The sequence below is a fragment of the Petaurus breviceps genome, unplaced genomic scaffold (genome assembly GCF_028583685.1).
Source record: "Petaurus breviceps papuanus isolate PSGF00001 unplaced genomic scaffold, PetGlider_PUasm1.0 90769, whole genome shotgun sequence".
Taxonomy (NCBI): Eukaryota; Metazoa; Chordata; class Mammalia; order Diprotodontia; family Petauridae; genus Petaurus; species Petaurus breviceps.
The window spans coordinates 10,571,157-10,578,493 of NW_027187341.1; positions in this window are offsets into that span (position 1 = coordinate 10,571,157).

Genomic DNA, 7,337 nt, shown 5'->3' on the forward strand with positions numbered 1-7,337 from the left:
TATAATTGCTAGAAAGAGTCCCAGAATTGGGGCTTAAAGATAGACTGAACAAATTTTATTGATTCATTTTTTATAACTTCCCAAGCACAGAGGAAGACCAAGTGAATACTGACCAAAAGAAAGCCAGGCACAGCTGAACCTGAGAGAGTCCCAGTAGGGGGGAGCCGTGTTACAGAGTCCAGAAACTTCAGGAATGTTGTATCCCTTTGTTCGTCTAGCAAAGTGGGGGGAAAATAACTCCACCCTCATCTTATCCCCATAGCTGAGGACATTGATAAGAAAGTCATGCCTAGAGGGGGAGTTAGGAACATATGAGTATGCAGACAAGAGGAAGTAACCAAGTTTTTCTACTCACCAACATCTCCTATCCTACATAATACTACAAGCACATAAAATCATTATCAGAAAGTGTTAGAGAAGGAAGAGGAGGGAGCAGAGTCAAGATGACAAAATAGAAACAGGATTCCATATGGCTCCCACTTCCACCTCCTCCAAATCGTGTAAAAAATGACTCTAAACAAACTTTGGAGCTACAGACCCCACAAAATGACACAGAGAAGCTAATCTCCCCCTGAAGACAGCCTATCAGGCCGGCAGGAAAGGGCCAGCAGCAGCGCTCTGGGAGCTGAGCCCAGCCCCACGTGAGCCAGAGGTTTTAGCCTCAGGGTGGCCACAACCAGTTGCTGGCTGGAGGGACTTCAGATCACCAGAAGCTGTGGTGGTTTCCAGAATTATCAATGCATAGATGCTAAGGACAAAGTGAGAAGTCAATGCAATGTGGACTTTGGGAACCAGGAGTTTAAGAGTGCAGTCTGGCCTTAACCCCCTGGAGTGAGAAGTGGCTGAGGAGCCGTGGCCATGCAGCTTCTGCCACATGGCTGCTTCAGAGAGCCTGGCCTGAAGATTGTAAGGGGCACCAAGTGACCAGACTGAGGGGTAATCATTCTTGCTTTGACCTGCTTGGATCTGGATCACTTTCCTGGGTGGAGGTCCTGGGGTGCATGACCAGTTTGCCAGAGCGTGTGGAGGCTTCAAAGAGGGAACCCAACTAATAGCTCCAGCAGCTGTGAAAACTCCAGCGATTTTGGACAAAGCTCCCCTCTCTAGTAGCAGAATTCTACTGTGGCAAAAAGCTCAAAAGTCAAGTAATTGAGTGGCAACATGAGCAAGCAAAGGAAGCCAAGCAAGCAGAGCAATCTGACATGAAACTCCTATTTTGGGGACGAAAATGATCAAAGTATGGAACAGGAAGAAGATATCAAAGTCAGAACTCCTGCACCAAAATCTTCCAAGAAAAATATGATCTGGTTACAGTCCACAGAGGAGCTTAAGAAGGATTTTGAAAACCAAATAAGAGAAAGGAAAAATTGGGAAGAGAAATGAGAATGATTCAAGAAAATCATGAAATGAGAGTCAACATCCTGACTGAAGAAAATAACACCTTAAAAAATAGACTAACTCAAATGGCAAAAGAGGCTCAAAAAGCCAATGAGGAGAAGAATGCCTTAAAAAGTCAAATTTGCCAGATGTAAAAAGAATCTCAAAATCTCACTGAAGAGAATCATTCCTTCATAATTAAACTGGAGCAAATGGAAGCCAGTGACTTTATGAGAAATCAAGATACTATTAAACAGATCCAAACAAATGAAAAAAATAGAGGGCAATGTGAAATATCTCATTGGAAAAACCACTGACCTAGAAAATAGATCCATGAGAGATGATTAAAAAATTATTAGACTATCTAAAAGCCATGATCAAAAAAAGAACCCAGAAATCATACTTCAAGAAATTCTCAAGGAAATTTGCCCTGATGTTTTAGAACCAGAGGGCAAAATAGAAGTTGAAAGAATCCACCCATCACTTTCTGAAAAAGATTCCAAAAAGAAAACTCCTAGGAATATTATAGCTGGGTTCCAGAGTTCCCAGATCAAGGAGAAAATATTACAAGCAGCCAGGAAGAAACAATTTGAATATTGTGGAAACACAATCAGGATAACACAGGATCTGGCAGCTTCTACACTGAGGGATCAAAGGGCTTGGAATATGATATTCCAGAGGTCAAAGGAGCTAGAATTAAAATGAAGAATCACCTACCCAGAGAAACTGAGTATCATGTTTCTGGGGAAAATGTGGTCATTCAGTGTAATAGAGGACTTTCAAGCATTCTTGATGAAAAAAACAGTTAATAGAAAATTTGACATTCAGATATAAGAAGCAAGAGAAGCATGAGAAGGTTAACAGGGAAAAGAAATCATAAGGAACTTGTCAAAGTTGATCTATTTACACTCCTAAATGGAAAAACGATCATTGTAACTTATGAAACTTTGCTCAGTATGAGAATAGTTGAAGGGAATATAAACATGTATATACATATATGTATGTGTGTATGTCTACATACATATATATGTCTATATAGGAGGGTATATGGGCATATGAATACACATATGAGTGTGTGTATATATGTGTACAGGTATACATAGACAGAGGGCACAGATCCAATTTAACAGGAAGGGAAGATACTTTAAAGGTTAAATTAAGAGGTGAGAGGAATATAATGAGAGGAGATGGGTAGAGACAGAATGGGGTAAATTATCTCATATAGAAGAGGCAAAGAAAAACTGTTACAATGGAGGGGAAGAATAGGAAGGCAAAAGGGAAAGTGTCAACTTTATTCTCATTGAATTTGGCTTAGGGAGGGAATGCTATACCCACTAAATAGGGTATCTCACCCTACAGGAGAGTAGGGGGGAAAGGGGTGAGAGGGGGGATGATGGAAGGGAGGGCAGGCTGGGGGGGAGGGAATTTGGAAGCACCCACTTTTGAAAAGGGACAGGATCAAAGTAGAGAATAGAACAAGTGAGGAGTGGGATAAGATGGAGAGAAATACAGTCTTTCACAATATATCCACTATAGAAATGTTTTGCATAGTACATGTACAACCTATGTTGAATTGTTTATCTTCCCAGTAAGGGTGGATGATGAGGGAGAAAGGGAAAGAATCTGGAATTCAAAGTTTTAAAATCAAATGTTTAAATATATTTTTATTATTATTTTATATATAACTGGGAAATAAGATATATAGGCACAGGGGCATAGAGATCCGTCGTGCCCAGCTGGAATGTTGCAGGGGGTATGGGAGAAGATATGGGAGAGAGCAGATTGGGGGAGGGGATACTCAGTGAGATCGCTGTTTTGGGGTGATGGTTAGGGGAAAAATGGGGGAAAATGTAACTCAAAATCTTGTGGAAATGAATGATGTAAACTAAAAAATAAAAAAGAGAAAAAAAGGATGAGGAGGGAGAAGTAAGAGAAAGGGGGAAAAGGAGGAAGAGGGTGAAAAAAGGAGTAGGGAGGGCAAAAGGATGTTGAGAAGGGGAGAAGAGGTGGAAGAGTAAGAGGAAAAAGAAATTGAGGAGAAAGAGAAGGATTAGAAGGAGGAAAAAAGGAGGAGCAGGTGAATAAGTACAGGGCAGACAAAAAAAAATACTGTTCTCACTTGTCCACTTAGGATGATTTCAGTGTGTTCTGAGCAGTACCTAGGATACTGTAATGGTTTTTTATAAATGTTAGCCATGAAGACCAAAGATCAAAGATCACGAGGAGCACAGAGATCAAAGATTTAGAGTTAGATGACGTGTTTGAAATCTACTTTTGATTTTGCTTCTTCACAAAGAAGACCAGCTCTTGGAAAAACTGTGAAACTAACACAATTTGTCCTGCCTGCATCTCCTTTCTTTGTCCTTTATCCCCAAGATCATAGTACCCTCAGTATCCTCAAGACCTCAGTATCCTTAAGACCTCCTCAGTATCCTCAAGACCTCCTCTTTAACCCATTACCCAATTGAAAGTTTTGGGGAAATGCTCTAATAAATATTCACACTAGGACATAACTCATCAGGTTTATGTTACCTCTCCAAAGGGAATTTGCATTTCAACCAATTTGGGGTAAGGGGAGAGTTCTAAGCCTGGACTGAATTTTCAACAGTGTGATTTGCATAATGCAGTATTAAAAAGGGTATTCATAATATCTAGGAAACCATATCACATAAGTTGCAATATCCCTGTTCACAGATGAAAAACATCTCATCTTCCAAATTTTACTTTTTAAAAAAATAAGGAGTTAAAAAAAAAAAGACAGCCATGATGCAGTGAGTTAGACCATGAAATAGAATTAAATAACCTGGGTTTGAATTCTGCCTCTGATATTATATTTCCTATACAACCACAAACAAGTCATATCCCTACTTTGGGTCTCACTTTGCTTAACTGTAAAATGAAGAAATAATCTTTAAGGAACTTTCCAGTCAAAATCCTGATTCAGATTTTTGAACCCTAATATTCACTTGCATGAACAGTCTCTAAAGTTGGTTGGATATCAGGATTCTATAATTTCCAAGCTGATCAAAAACAACTGCTGTGATTGTGTGATTAAGTACATGCACCATCCAAACCTACACAATCAGAGAACCTAGGGAAATAACAGCTTTGGAGGTGTCCCTGTGGATGGCTATATGTGCTACAGAATCTCCTCTCTCCTATCAAAAAAAAATGAAAGTTTCCTCCCTCCAGGCAATGATGCCAGTGATACAAACCCCACCCCACTGCACACACATACACATACACTCTTGTTGCCTGGTTGAGTCTGCAGCAAAACTGAATGGAACGACAGCACCCAGAGAGAACTTCCAGAGGTATGTCTTAATTGGGCATGTGAATTCCAAAGCACACTAATGGCCATTTAAAACACTAGCACCATTAGTTGCTTCACTGCAGAACTACCTGCCAGATGTGTAACAACCGTATTTTCTAGTTGGTTTGCAGCTGGTTGCACCTTCCCTGGGCTGATGCCCTGTTCATTTAAATGGCTGTTCCCCCATTTGCTGAAATGAGCGAATCACGTTAAAGCCATAGGACATGATACCTGGTGGGCAGCCAACTCAATAAATATTTGGGAGGAAGAGGGGGACAGAGGTCAAACAACAAGATTCATTCAGTTTTATTAAAAACAGCATTTAAAGAAAACAATCATCCTATTGCTACCAGAATATTTTTTTCTACCGGGAGAGTGAAAGCTCTCTGCATGTTTTATTCATCAGCAACTAAAACAAATTAGATATTTTCTTTCCTAACTTAATTCTATGTTCCCATGCTGCCAGAACTCCATTTCATGATGATGGCCCCAACTTCCATCCATCAACTTCTGAGCCCCAACTAGGAAATAAGTACTCTTTGCCACTGAAAAGAAGACTATATTTCAATGGGGCTGAGTCACTCATCCATGTTTATAGGCCTAAGATAGAACATGATCCAGTGTGATCTGTGAGACACTGCTAGGACATGTAAGAAAACCAATTCAGTCTTAACTTAGAAGTCCTTGCTGCTGTATATTAAGTGAATTGTCATGGTACAGCAGAAAGAGCTCTGGCTTTGGAGGCAGAGGACCTCAGATCAAATCTCACCTCTAATACCCTACGTAACACTGAGTAAATCACTTAACTTTTCTGAACTCTAACCTATTGATCTGGAAAATGAGGAAATTGAACTCTGTGGCCTCTTCAAGACCCTTTCTAGATTTATTGTCTCTACATTTAGCCCAAATCTAGACTGGATCTATAATAACATGGATACCATAGAGAAAGGATGTCCAGAGGACATGTAGCCCATCCCACTGCCTTCAAAAAGACCTCCAAATGTTTCATGCTGGTAGAATTGGCTTCAGAGAGGAGAGAGAGAATGAGAACGTGTTCATTATAAGAAGGTTGGTCAAGAGAACAAGATCATAAAGGAACTGCATCCCACAGAAGACAAGTAATGGGTCTAATTTTAGAAATAGCTGTGTGGTGGTAGAACAAAAGTGCAAATTGAATGTGGGCCTTGTGGAGTTCATGGTCCCCTTCCCTGTTGCCAGGATGTATATTAGTAGCACTCCAATAACAGGCCCTTTTTCCGGACTGCTTTGAAACAGCTGTTTTGTTGCCATGATTCTGAAGTCTGTTCATACCAAATGTGATGCCAAAGCAGATGTGGGTCTCAGAGACAAGTGGCAGGTCCAGGGTTACAGATGTGGGACCTGGCAACTGCACCAACAACTCAGATAATGTCTCGCATCAGTGAGCCAGGCTGGCTGGCATATTTCACTGTGTGGGGGTTTCAGAAACGTGCCTACATTTCAGTTTCTGGCAGGCCAGATTTCATCTTTTTCTTCTTCGACGGAACTGGCCAAATGTCGATCACTCTCTTTGAAGTGATGTCTTTCTCTGCTAAGCTATTGCTCTTGCCCGGAATGCCTCCAAACCCCTTCTGGGAATGACTTAATGATTTACAACCATCCTCTGCCCCTGAATTTTCATGTATCAGGATTTCCCTTCCAGCAGCACCCATGTAAATCAAGAAAATATCCAAAAAATGTACATATTTAAGGCCAGTAATAAGAAAATCCTGAGCAAACAGACACAGAGACACGATAGTTAAGCTAAGCATAAAAGCCACAAGCTAGGGACCATTCTTCTTTGAGATCCTGATGCCTTTAGATACCATACTTAGAAAAAAAAATGTAAATGGACCAGGAACTATTAGTTATTTTAGACAGATCTAGAAGATGAGGTGTGATCTAGCCTTTGTTCCATCTTTCACTGGGCCAGAAAGAAAAGGAATCAGCCTCAGTTTTGGCTGCAACAGTATTGGAGTTAGAAAAAAAGAAACTGGAGGTAAGGGCCAGGATTAAACATGAGGCTCTATGACATTAAAGCTAGAGTGAATATTTCGCCTTTTGAACTCTGATGACACCTGCTTCAAAGAACCCCTGTGCTAGTGGTTACTATAGGAGGAGGATTTAAGCCCTTGCTTTGGCTTACTGTGTATCAGAATTCAACTTACTGCCTTCCCTAAACCTCAGGTTTCTCTCTGACAAAATGAGAAAGTTCCAAAAGAACAGAGAAGTAATAGACAGTGCTATTTATCCCCATCCAAAAAAAATTCATTGGAGAAGATATCAGTAACTACAGACCTATATGCTTATTTTTTGCCTCTATAAAACCTTTATGAAAAGAGTCTATACTCTTCTCCTTGGTGATCTCATTTGCCCCTAAGGTTCCAGGATTATCTCTAAATGTATGACTCTCCTGTATCCTTGATGAAAGTATTAGAGGAAAACTGGTAGAATTTTGATGACAATTTGTCAGAGCCAACCACACCTTCATGGTCACAAACCTGACTGAGATGTGAGGTTCAAACTACCTACCTTTATTAGATGGTCCAGATCCTTAATGCTATGATCTCCCCATGTCTAGGTCTCTCACCCTCCTTTTACAAAAATTTTCTTACCTGTTATGTGGTCT